At 41.1% G+C, this 13,108-nt stretch overlaps 1 non-coding gene across 1 annotated transcript; it reads left to right on the top strand.

Moving 5' to 3' along the window:
• The first annotated feature begins 289 nt into the window (after positions 1–289).
• On the top strand, positions 290–395 carry LOC120271395. Its single transcript, XR_005540005.1, has one exon. It is a non-coding gene; the product is annotated as a small nucleolar RNA R71 (small nucleolar RNA).
• Positions 396–13,108: the final 12,713 nt, after the last annotated feature.

Consider the following 13,108-nt stretch of genomic DNA (forward strand, 5'->3'; position numbering starts at 1 on the left):
GCAACTCATCACGGCCGCCACTCTGGGAGAAGTTAAAGTGTCTGACTTCTTGCTCAATGACTAAATTTGTGCCGCCAATGATGTAATCGCATCAATCTCATGAAGGCCGACCACTTTGTTCTTTTCTCTTGCTTTCCATTAGTAGCTATTCAAACCCATCTCTTCAATCAATTGTCAGGCTTCTTCAGGAGTCTTGTTTCCGAGTGTTCCTCCTGTGGAGGCATCAAGAAGTTGTTTGGTGCTTGAGTTCAACCACTTATAAAATGTGTGAATGACCATCCATTTGGGAAACCCATATTTTGGACACTTCCGTAAGAGGTCCTTGAATCGTTCCTAAGTCTCAAACAAAGATTCAAGCTCTATCTGAAAAAATGAAGATATCTTATTATGAAGCTTTGCTGATTTTTCCGGAGAGAAGTACCTTTTATGGAAAGCTTCGACCATTTCATTCCATGTCGTGATAGAAGTTCTTGGCAATGAATGGGACTACTGTTGATCTCTTCCTTTTAATGAGAATGAGAAAGCTCTCAAGTGAATTGCATCATCAGAAACCCCATTTATCTTCAACATGTCGCACACTACAAGGAAATTCTCAATATGATTGTTTGGGTCTTCATCGACTAACCCATTAAATTGTGTGGATTGTTGAACCATTTGAATGAAAAACGGCTTTATCTCAAAATTTTGGGCTAGTACCGGTAGCCTAACAATGCTCAATTATGTCGAAGGATTGTAGGTCTAGCAAAATCTGAAAGTGTTCTTTCTTGCCCCACTTGTTCGGCCATAATTCTGTTCTTGCCCAGGTTCTTTGCCCCTTCTATGAAGTGTTCATTCAAGTTTAGGATCACCTTCAACCAATATGGAAGGGTTTCCTCAGGTCATAACCTAGAGTTGCAAACAAAGAAAAAAAAAACAAATAAGAATAATGAAAGAATAAGAAAGTGTGAAATAGAATAAGTGGTGAATAGCTAAAATAGCAAAATGCAAAATGATTCCAAAACGCTTATTCTTCGGAAACAGTGCCAAAAACCTGACACGCCCTTTGCGTGTATGTACCGCAAATGCACGGGTTGTCAAAGTAATAAATCACCCTAGTGAGTGGGTATTCATATCCACAAGGCATAGTGCTTGAAAACACAAGAATTGCTCTTTAACTATGGTGAAGATGAGTCAAGAGTAGAGTGAACAATATCAATGCAAATAGAAATAAAGAAAATAAGAAAGAGACGCAATAAAATGATAGTAGAGGCAATTGATAGAAAATGGGGCACTAGGACATTGCTCTCCCTAGGTCTATTGTTTCAAGTGCAAGACCTATCATTATGTCTCATAACTGATGTTGAATGAGTCATGGAAATTCTAAAACACATGGTCCCAAACCTAAGATCAATGGTGACTAACCTTACACTATGCTTAGGTGGAAAGGAGTACTCTCGATTTCACACATTGTGCAAAGTTGCTTAAAGTTCTAATGACTCCAAGTGATAAACCTTATTCCCTAATATATGTCTAATCCTTTGGTCCAGGCGAAAGACCCCTAGTCATAATTAAGCCCCAGGACTAAGAATTACTTCAATGTTTTACTCTATTGCCTGCTCAACTAAGGCCTATCGGAGTTCGTCTCTTATTACTTCACTCTATTGTGACGTCAAAGAACTCTTTGAATGTGAAGTAGGATAAATCACACCATAAGGGTAAGGTATGCTTCGCTACCTCTTGACTCACCCTCTCGACCATCTCCAATCTAGCTTTATCTAACTCTAATGAAGTGTCACTCATTCACAGGGATTACCAATATAGATTCTCAACCCTAGTGTTACTCTAAGGGAAAATCAACTCAACAAGCCTCCAAGATTGGAATTCAATTAAAACATCAATTAATGATAAAAGGGCAATGAAACAAAATCATCGTAGGATTTACAAGTCCAAGTAGCCACTATTGGTTTAGCTCTCCATGGAGAAAGATACAATACAAAAATAAATCAAACATAAAACATGCAATCCATAAGTAAAACACTCTCGTAGTCTGTATTAATGGTCTTGTAGAGTTCCCTTGTTTTCTCCAAGGGTTCTCACATCAAGCCTAAGGCACACCTCGCTGAATAGATGCTGACAAAAGCTTCCCCAATAACTATCTTCCGAAGGAACGCAGTGTCGAACGCTGTAGAAACAATCCAAAAACCTAGCGAAAGCCTCTCCAAACCCTAGCCTCGAGCACCTCAAAAGATAAGGAAAAGATGAGAAAAAGATCCTTTCAAGAGTCTAAAATTGTGGTTTATATAGGGGCTAGGATCGAGCATCCACAGGGGCATGGGGAATTTCCACACGATTGTGTGAATCTCCAGAAGTCGATTTCCTACTAGCTATGAATAGTAACTGCTACAATAATTTTGCTATAGTAAAGTACTACAGTACTTCGCCAAAATACTCCCTAATCCATACTTTTCATCGAGGCCACATGAATGGGCACACATCCATGTAGTAGATCGTGTTGCGTCTTCAATAAAATCACATTGATGAAGATCTTGCTAGTATTAGACAAGTCAGAACACATGAATGTGAGGCTGCCTTTGTGCCCCTCCAAATTATGTATTCTCTTGAGCACAATGGAGGTTGGCACACATTCACATGTCTTTGAGCACAACTTGTGTCTTCACGTTTGTTCAATCCAAGATTTCATCAACAAATGCATCCACGATCTACATTTGGTTTCTTTCTTCCATAATTATCTCCATAAACCTTCATGCACAAAAGAACACAAATACACAAACATAAGCGATAAAATCTGAGAAAAAAATAATGCTCAATGTATGAAAAGAATACTTCGTATTAATAATACATAAGCACTCATCATAAACAAATGTTTATTCAGAATCGTCATCAAAACAAAGATAAAACATTTAATTATCTATTTGTTTAGATTTTAATCCTAGTTATGGCATGCATTAGAGTTTTATTATGTTTACTTACCGTTAAAAATTTTGTTATCAGCTATGTTTCAGCATGTATATTTTTTGTATGATAATTCCCTTCTTTGTTGATAAGATCCCAACAAAAAAGGATGATTGTCAACCATCACCATACGAGCTAAGGGGATCAAGGTTAAGTTAGAGACATTAGAGAAGTGGAGTTTCCCATTCCATAAAGTTCTTGATGTGCAATTGAATAGATCTTTGCAAAAGGGGGAAGTGATGCTTTCTCTCTTATTTGCATTCATCTTCTACTCTCAATTGCATGAATTCATGAGGGGCTAATCTTTCCCACCGATTGTAAAAGGGGGATGTATAAATAGCATCTTTTACTCTCAATTGTAAAAGGGAGATGTACAAACATCATCTTTTCCGTGAGTCCTCGAAAAGGGATGACGGAAAAAATTTTTGTCCAAACACTAATTGGTCGTGTATTAGCAGACGATATATATATGGGTCTACGATGCATTGCCGTTCGAAAGCAAGAGATTGGGATTGGACTTGTCAATCGATTCATAACTTTTCGAGCACGACCAATATATATTCGAACCCCTTTTACATGTAGAAGTACATCTTGGATTTGTCAATTATGTTATGGTCGAAGTCCCACTCATGGTGACCTGGTTGAATTGGGAGAAGCCGTAGGTATTATTGCGAGTCAATCAATTGGGGAACCGGGGACTCAACTAACATTAAGAACTTTTCATACTGGTGGTGTATTTACAGGCGGTACTGCCGAACATGTACGAGCTCCTTCCAGTGGAAAAATAAAATTCATTGACAACGCCCCTTGCGTATGTCCCGCAAGTGTACGGGTTTGTCGAAGTAATAAAATCCCAGATAAGTGGGTATCATATCCACAGGGAGTAGGGAATAAAAACACTTAAATTATTTCTTTACTAAGTGAAAGATGAATGGTAATTTGTGTGACAAGATATAAAGTAACAAAAGTAAAGGAAATAAGAAAGAGAGCACAAGTAAAGGAGAAGGTAAGGCAATTGATATAAATGGGGTACCCGGATATTGTTTCGCCTAGGACAATCATTTCAAGTGCAAAACCCTCTATTATGCTTTCTAACTAATGCATTAATGAGTCGTGGAGATCCTTTAATACATGGTTCCAAATCTAAGGTCAACCATGCCTAACTCTATACATGTCCCGGAGGAGAAATTGAATAACCTCTGAACCTCGCACTTGTATAGAATTGCAATTAGTTCTAGGGATTCCAAGTGATAAATCCTCTTCCTAGATATAGACGTAACCCTTTTGTTCCAAGCGAAAGGTCCCTAGCCACAATTAAGCCGTAGGTGCTAAAATCACTTCAACGCTTCACTTCATTGCCTCTTCAACTAAGTCCCAGCGGAAGGTTATCCTTTAGGCCATTCACTCTACTATGACCGCAAAGAACTCGAGGAAATGGAGGTAGGATGACAAGATCCCCTTGTGTATATCCCCTAAGTGCATGGGTTTGTCAAAGTAATAATCCCGGATGAGTGGGTATCATATCCACGGGTAGTAGGGAATAAAAACGCTTAATTCGCATCTTAGCTATGAGGAAGATGAATAGTGATATGTGTGACAATGATTCAATTCTCAAAAGTAAAAACAACAAGTAAGAGAGCACACGTAAAGGAGAAGGTAAGGCAATCGATAAAGATAAGATACCCGGATATTACTCGGCCTAGGACAATCATTTCAAGTGCAAGAACCCTCTATTATGCTTCCTAATCAATTCAAGTGAGTCATGGAAATCCTTAATTACATAGTCCCAAATCTAAGGTTAACTATGCCTAACTCTATACATGTCCCAGAGGAGAGATTGAATAACCTCTCAACCTCGCACTCGCATGGAATTGCAATAAGTTCCAGGGATTCCAAGTGATAAATCTCTTCCTAATTGTAGACCTAACCCTTTGGCCCAGGTGGAAGGTCCCTAACCACAATTAATCCCTAGATACTAAGATCACTTCTGTGCTTCACTCCGTTACACCCGCAACTAAGCCCCAGCGGAAGGTCATACTTTACACCATTCACTCTATTGTGTCTACAAAGATCTCGAGGAACGGAGGTAGAATTTAACACATTGGAGGGGAAAGGGGACGCTCCTGTACCTCTCGAATCACCCTCTCCACCCTCTCCAACCTAGCTTTGTCTAACACTCGTGGTGTGTCACTCACTCACAAGGTTACCAACAAGAACTCTCAACCCTAGTGTCACTCTAGTTGAGTATTCACACAATCAAGCATTCAAAGTTGGAACTCACAATAAACATGAATTAATTGAAAGCATAATAAAGAGATTTAAAGAAATGAATACATCCTAGGGTTCACAAATACCAAAGTAGCCACTAGGGTTTTAGCTTTCCATGGAGCTAAGTACAATATAATAAATAGAATGTAAAAGCAATGAATCCATAGAAAACACCCTCGATAGTCGTGTCGATGATCTTCTCGAAAGTCCTCTACTCATCGTCCAAAGATCCCCTTGTCCGGTATAGGATATGCCTCAACGGAAGCTCCCCTACCAACCTTCTTCTAAAGAGATGACGATGTCAGAGCCGTAGAACCTCTCCAAAACCCTAGCCAAAACCCTCTCTCAAGTTGGGGAAAAGATGGAGAAAAGAATACTGAAATTGGGGCTGAATCGGCTTTAATAGGGCTGGAATCGGGGATCCACACGCCCTTGTGGACGCCTGATAAGTGCTTGAGTGAACATGTTTTTATGCATGTTTTACATACATTGAGCATCATATTTTATACGGTTTATGTCTCATTTCGTGTATTGGGTGTTCTTTTATGCATATAGGTTGTGAAGGCATTGTGATTTCAAAAGGGAGTGAAGATAGGCTATCATGGCATAATATTGGGAGTTCTTGTTTAAATCAAGTTGGAAGACACAAGAGGAGTTCGTGTATGAGGAGATGTGTGCCAACTTTCATAGTTTTGCAAGCCAAGTTATCAATGGAAGGGCACAAAGGTAGCCATGTCTCCACATTCCTCCTCTTTGTAAAGATTTCAAGACCTTTGAAGACGCATTGATGAAGGAAAAGCCGTATAGCCTACCATATGATCGTGTGGCCTTAAGAGGAGAATTGTTATCATCGCGTTTGTGGAAATCACTGTAGCAAAAGTACTGTAATAATTTTACTGTAGCAGTACTGTAGCAAAAGTACTGTGGTAATTCCTGCAGCCCACGCGGGCGCGTGGGGGCACGTGACAAACGCGATGTGAGGCTATAAATACATCTTTTGGCCGATTCTAAAGGGACTTTTTGGCGGAGCTTTGAGCATAGACATTGAGAGAGAGGCGGCTAGGGTTGAGGAGAAGGTCTTCGCCGATTGAGAGGGAGTTCTTCACTAACTTTGATAGGTTCCTTCGACGTCATAGCATTTTGGGGAGCCATTGGCGACCTAGCTTCGGAGAGGAACCCTTCAAGACGTAGAACTACCAATCAAGGCCAATCCGCGCGAATTCGAGGGGGTTTTTCTCTATGGGTTTTATTGCTTTTCATTGTATCCATTATTGTTTTGTAACTAGGCCCATGGAGGGCTAAACCCTAGTGGGTATTTGGGCATGTGAACCCTAAAATTTATATTTTGGATTGATTCTCTTAATGCTTCTAGTTAATCCGAGTTGTCTTGAGTTTTAATCTTGTGATTTAATTGCTTGCTAGTGTTGTTAATCCTTGTGGTTGATTTACATTGCATGATTTAATACTTTGATGTGAGAGGTCTCCATTAGAGTTAGATTTCCAAGATTAAAGAGGGTTGAGAGGGTGAGCCTTGAGATGGAGGAGTGTCCCCTTTCCCCTTCGATTGAGTGTTTCCTATCTCCGTATTCCATATTCTCTTTGCAACCATATTTGGTGTGAGGCGTGAGATTGCTCGATTTCTCCGCCGGGACCTTGTAGGGGGTTAGGATCCTTCGCCGGGAATTAGGGTTGGATCTACATTTAGGAATCGGTTTCACTCTTAGGTTTCCTTATAGCATAATGTGGTCATATAGGGTGTGAAGTGTTGAGATTGGTCGATTTCTCCACCGGGACCTTGTAGGGGACTAGTGCCTTTTGCTTGGAGACAAGGATTGGTTATCGTTGGACTACCTCGACTCATTAGACTCGATTCTAGAGCATTTAGTGAATCTTGAGCTTTAAGGAAGATCTTAGGGGGATCATTGCCCGAATACCTCATCCTTGGTGATTGAGACTCTTCTACTTTATTTCTTGCATACTTGTTTGCTTTGCTTGCAATTAGTTCACTTCATCATATTCATTGATTCTGACTAGATAATTGAGAAGTGGTTATTACTAATACTTCCGTTCCCTGTGGATTCGACTACCCACTCACCGGGGTAATTATTACTTCGACACCCGTGCACTTGCGGTTTACACGCGCATATTCGGACGTGTCAACGCCCCTGTGGATTTTCCACAAGGGAGTGTGGAATTTCCACACGCCCGTGTGGATTCTCTGTTCTGCAGTTTTCTCGGGCGGCTATGAACAGTGTTGCTACAGTATCCAACCTTAAATACTTCCCGAATCCATACTTTCATCTAGGTAATGCAAACGGGCACATGTTCACGTCGTGGATCGCTTTGCTTCTTCAATGATGGAAAAGTTGGTGGAGATCTGGTTCTATATGCATAAGTCATTATGCTTGAGTATGACTGCCCTTGTGCCCCTCTAAATGGTTGTGCTAACTCAAATACAAGGAGGTTGGCACACACTCTAGCATCTCACACCGACCTATGTCTTCACGTTTGAACCTTAACAAGATTTACTCCAAAATTGGTGCATTATGATCCACATTGGCTTCTTTCCTTCATAATCGGCCTCACAACCCTACCTGCATAAAAGTAACATAAAAACACACATATTAGTATAATAACCCGAGAAAGGTAATGCTTAACATTAGGAAAGAATGCTTTGCATTCATATCGCACAAGCACTTATCAAACTCCCCCACACTTAAGCTTTTGCTTGTCCTCAAGCAAAAATTAAACATTTTGTACGTAGATGGAGGAAATATTGGAAGTGCTTGGCCTTAGGTTCACCAAAGTATACAAAGAGAGCATTCTACAAGTAAGGGAAATTTCAACACTAAACATGAAAAATCGAAGCTCTAGCTAAAAACATGAATCAACAAAACCGAAAATCGTGAAAGTGTGTGGATTCATTCAAGTCAACCCAAAGTATACTCCTCAAATCTCTAAGTATAAGGGACTTATTTATCTACAACAAGAAAGCAACACCAATTTCAAAGACGGTAGTAGCTTCACACATTCTCTAAGGTAGCCTTTTCCCAAGCGGCCGCTAAGGTGGCTTTCACACTTTCAAGGTGGTAGCTCTTTCTACCGTAGTGGTAGCTTTCACTCATCCTATGAGGTAGCTCTTTCTCTCATTAGGGCATAACTAGTATCCGACTTATGAGAGTAGCTTCATACTTCATAGGTGGTAGTTCTTTCCACCCAAAATGCAAAATAAACAAGAAAACTATTTTGTTCCTTCTTTTCATTTTCATTTTTTTTTTCAGAATTTAACACAAGAAACAACTATAACTAGTCTCTTCAACATCGAACATGAGTTTCCAAAGGAGTTTAAACAGTGAGTAGTGCAACGAATATAAATCGGGCAAAAATTCCTAGAAATTCAAATAAAACTAGAGCATGAAGACATTCAATGTTGAAAATTCTTCTAAACTCAAGAATGCAATCAATGCAACTAAGGTGAACCGCCATTGGCTATGTGAGCATGTATATCAATCAAGAACAATAGAAAAGATGTGTGAACTATGAAACTCCCACACACACTTAAGTTGTACACTGTCCCCAATGTACACATGCAAGCTCACTCATAATGTATATCAATCAAGAATATATGTGGGAGAAGCAATCAAAACTATACTCCCCTGATTCCTAGTGTCGCGTTTGATGAAGCTAAATCCTTGGGAGTAGTGTTCCAACGGGTTGTGAAGCTTACACGGCCAAGTGCCGAAGCACCTTGGCGGTGCCCATGACAAAGTCTCAATTCCCAAAATGACAAGACTATCTGCACGCATACACAAGAGGGTTTAGTGAAGCTCAACAAAAAGAAAACAACTCGAGTATATAATAGATAGAGCAATGAATACAACTCAAGACAACAAAATGAAAATAACTCAGAAGGAGAGTCCTTTCTGAGTGAACAAGTTCAAAATAGAGTGCATAAAAGTAAAGAAATGGAAATAAAATCAAATGTCGGTGTCGCACTCTTGGTCCTCTGCTGGTGGTGGTGGTGAGGAAGTATATGGCAGGTCCACCGGTGCTGGTATAGGTGATGGGGAAGATGCTGGAGATGCTGAAGGGGCCTGAGGAGTCCTCAGTCGAAAAGACAAATGATGAGGCGATGTTTCACTCTAAGATCTGTTGTAATGTGTCAAAGCGTGCCATGAACTCTGTGTACTGAGCAGCCTGCGTGGACCTGATCTCTGCAATCTCTGCTCGGGCCTCAACGACCTCTGTCTGTATCACTCCTAAAGCACTCTCGAGCCTCTCAAAGCGATCATGGGCTCGAGATGGTGAAAATATACGTACGGGGGCGCCCTCTGCCATTGGGGTGCCTCAGTCTCCATTGGTGCTGGCTGAGGCTCGGGAGAAGGCTGCCATGCCCCGACCTCATCACTCTCATCCGCAGCTATCTCTGGAGTCGATAGAACTAAGGCGTAAACCCCTGTCCGAACTCTCCGTACCATCCCCATCAATCTCAGTGTCTCCATGCCCAACGGAGCAGGTATAGTCACCTTCTCAGCCCCTCTAATCGTGTCTCGTAATCCCATACCAACGACTAATCTTGTGATATAGGGGCCTGAGAAAATCACTCCAAGTCTAGCATACTGCCCCTGGTGTCGTATGTACTCTTCCAAGATATGCCGTAAGTGTATCGGTGTACGCCGCACCATCGAGTATAGATATAAAAGCTCATGTCAGCTAAGGACACTAGTACTGTCACCTCGCCCACTCACTGATCTACACAGAATAGCGTGAATGTATCTGTAGCTAGAGCGAAAAAGGTAACTGGCCTTCAAAACTGATAAGTGTCTAAATGTAGGTGTTTTCATATATTTATCGTATTCACTTTGCATGTATTTTGTGAGGTTTGATGCCCGTTTTATGCTTAATCATCTTCTATTTGCTTTGTAGGGCATAAGGAAGCCATGGAGAACAAGAAGATATCATTTGGGCAAAAAGAGAAGAAAACAGGAATTTCATACTACCCAGTATGGGGGCCGTATGCACTGTAGCAGCGGATTGTTTTGGAGTGTCTGCCCAGATTTCCATACTACCCAGTATGGGGGCCATATGCACCCCGTATGGATCGTGAATCTAGGGTTTTTGGGTGCCATACGACCCCCATACAACCCCCATACGACCCGTATGCCTCGGGGGGTGGGGGGTATAAATACCAACTTTAGGGCAGAAAAGTGGGACTTTTTCAGCTAGGCTTTTTCTAGACTTTTTGTTGGCCGACTTTTGGGAGATCATTTGGGAGATTTTGGGCGACCTTGGGGAGGAGAAGAAGGGCAAGAAATCTAGAAGATCATTCAAGCACAAGGTCCAAGGCTCTCAAGGCAAGAAGGCAACATCATTCAAAGGGGAGATCGATCACGATTTGAAGGAAGGAGAACCGCGGCTAGAGGAAGCGTCATTCGGCATTCCTTTGGCGGGGGAAGCGTCATTCGGCATATTCTCGCCTCATCCTTCACCATTTCATCTAGGGAGTGTCATACTATGCCTTTGTTTCATGTTTTTGCTTGATTGTATGCTTTGTTATGAGATGATGACACTAGACCCCCCAAGGCCACCGGGTGTTGGTAAACCTTGGGGGGTTTTATCATGTATTTTTGGATGATTACTTGTTAATTCTATGCTTGGGTATTTTTTTGAGATCTAATCCATTGTTTTCATGCTAAGTGTTACACCAAGGAGAAATCCGTAGCTCTTTTATGAATGATGCATGTAGATGTGACTTGCTCGCATGTATTAGGTCATGAATGGATTAGAAGGGGGATACTTGTATCATCACGCCGAGAAATTGGGTGTTTGGTAGCCCTCCATGTAGGTTTAATCCGAAGAAGAGTAGGTTTATTCCTAAGCGAGATTTCCTTGTACTTAACGCAATCATAGGAATGTAGATTTGGAAGAAATTCCTATCTATGTTCGTATGGGATTAGGGTTCAATCGCCGAGAAATTGGGGTTGTTCTAATCTTGGAATCTCATGGTCCAATTTACCCTTGCATCTTTAAATCATCATCCATGTTGCATGATAACCCCTCAAGGGGATCCACATCCATAGGCCTTTGCACTTCATTGATTCTCTTGCTTGCTTATTGCTTGTTCTCTCTAATTTGCTAGCAAATCTTGTGTTTAGTTTTATTTGTATTTAGTAGAGTAAATCCATCACTTAAGATCTTAGGCTAGATAATAGCTCGAGAAGGAGTAATAGGAGATCCTTAGCCCCGTGGAATACGATCCTCGTGTCTTTGCACGAGGTATTACTTAGCGATCCCGTACACTTGCGGGGAAGCGATCAAGTTTTTGGCGCCGTTGCCGGGGACTTTAAGGAATTCTAGGAAACTTTTAGATTATTACTCTAGCCATTTATCTTTTCTTTTGTAAATATTTGTCTTTCTATGTTTCTTTCACACCTTTTGTCCATATTTATTTATTTTTCTTCTTAATTGTTTTCTTTGTTAGCTTATTGATTTTAGTTTTACATGTTGACACAGGGCCATGGATTCTCAACAATGGGTTTACCCTCACCAAGGATTGCTACAGGAACCCACTTTTCAAAAACCATGGCATTACCAACCTCCAGTCGACAAGCAACTTAATCGTTGGGGATTCAATACACAAGATGTTTTTGCAAGTTTCATGAGGTATGCCGATGCCGAACTTGAAGCTAGGAATGCCAAAAATTTTAATGCTCAACAATCTCTTCAAAGTGTGGAAAACAAGATGGGAGAGTATTCCAAAGAATCAGTCAAATTGCCACCATCTATAGAAGCCCTAACTGAAAATGGCACAAGAAATGAAGAGAAAATCAATGAGATTGTGGTGGATGCTCATATTGAGGTGTTGAAGGTGGAAGAAGCAAATGATGTAGCATCAATACCTTTTGAGCAAATGTTAGAGGTTTCACCTCAATGTGAAATTGAAGAAGAAAAGGGGGAGGAGGGCATCATGGTCATGAAAACATGTAAGGAAGTAGAAGAAACTCAATCGACCACATGTGAAGATGCTACTTGCCTTAACATAGATTTTTCCATCCATCCATCAATTTTAGTCAAGTGCAAAAACAAAATTCCAGGAATTGTATTTGAAGATGTGGGGAGGAAACCAATGTCATCCTTTAACCCACCAATGCCGGGCTTGGACAATTCCCAACCAAAACTTTTTCCTTGGCGGCCCAAGCAAATGTTATGGGCACTTGAAGTTCATCACACCATGGTTGAGAAAAAAATTGTGGATAGGATGTCAAAGCCACCAATTGGTCCACCTATGCAAAGCTTCACGAGGTCTCAACCAAACTTGTTCCCTTGGAAGCCCAAGCAACTCTTTTTGATGATCCAAGGCAACTTTCCAAGAGCCGAGGAAGAAAATGTGGGTAGGAGGTTGAGGCCGTCCAATGACCCACCCATGCCGAGCTTAAACAACTCTCGACCAAAGCTTTTTCCTTGGAGGCCCAAGCAACTTTGTGGTGGGGTACTCAAAGGAATTCTTGTCGGGACCAAAGAAGAAGCGGGGAGGAGGTTCAAACCATCTAAGGATCCGCCCAAGTTTAAATTGCACAATTCCCGGCCCAAGCATTTTTCTTGGAGGCCAAAAGGTAACTCATGCTTGGCCTTCAATTTAACACCATCCCGGAAGGTATGTTTCGTATTTCTTGGTAGTTCTTATGCAACTTCTAGCCGGGATGAACACACCATTTTCAAGCCTCCTTAGGTAAGAAAAAGGTACGTCAGGCTCGTGACGTTAAACAAGCGCTTCTTGTGAGGCAACCCAAGTGTTCGGTGGCGTTTGCTTGCATTTTTCGTATTTTAGTTCTTAGTTCATTTCAATTCTCGTATTTCTTAGACTTGTTTGTTTTTGAATAAGTTCATG

This window comes from Dioscorea cayenensis, chromosome 10, assembly GCF_009730915.1.
Source record: "Dioscorea cayenensis subsp. rotundata cultivar TDr96_F1 chromosome 10, TDr96_F1_v2_PseudoChromosome.rev07_lg8_w22 25.fasta, whole genome shotgun sequence".
NCBI classification, from domain to species: Eukaryota; Viridiplantae; Streptophyta; class Magnoliopsida; order Dioscoreales; family Dioscoreaceae; genus Dioscorea; species Dioscorea cayenensis.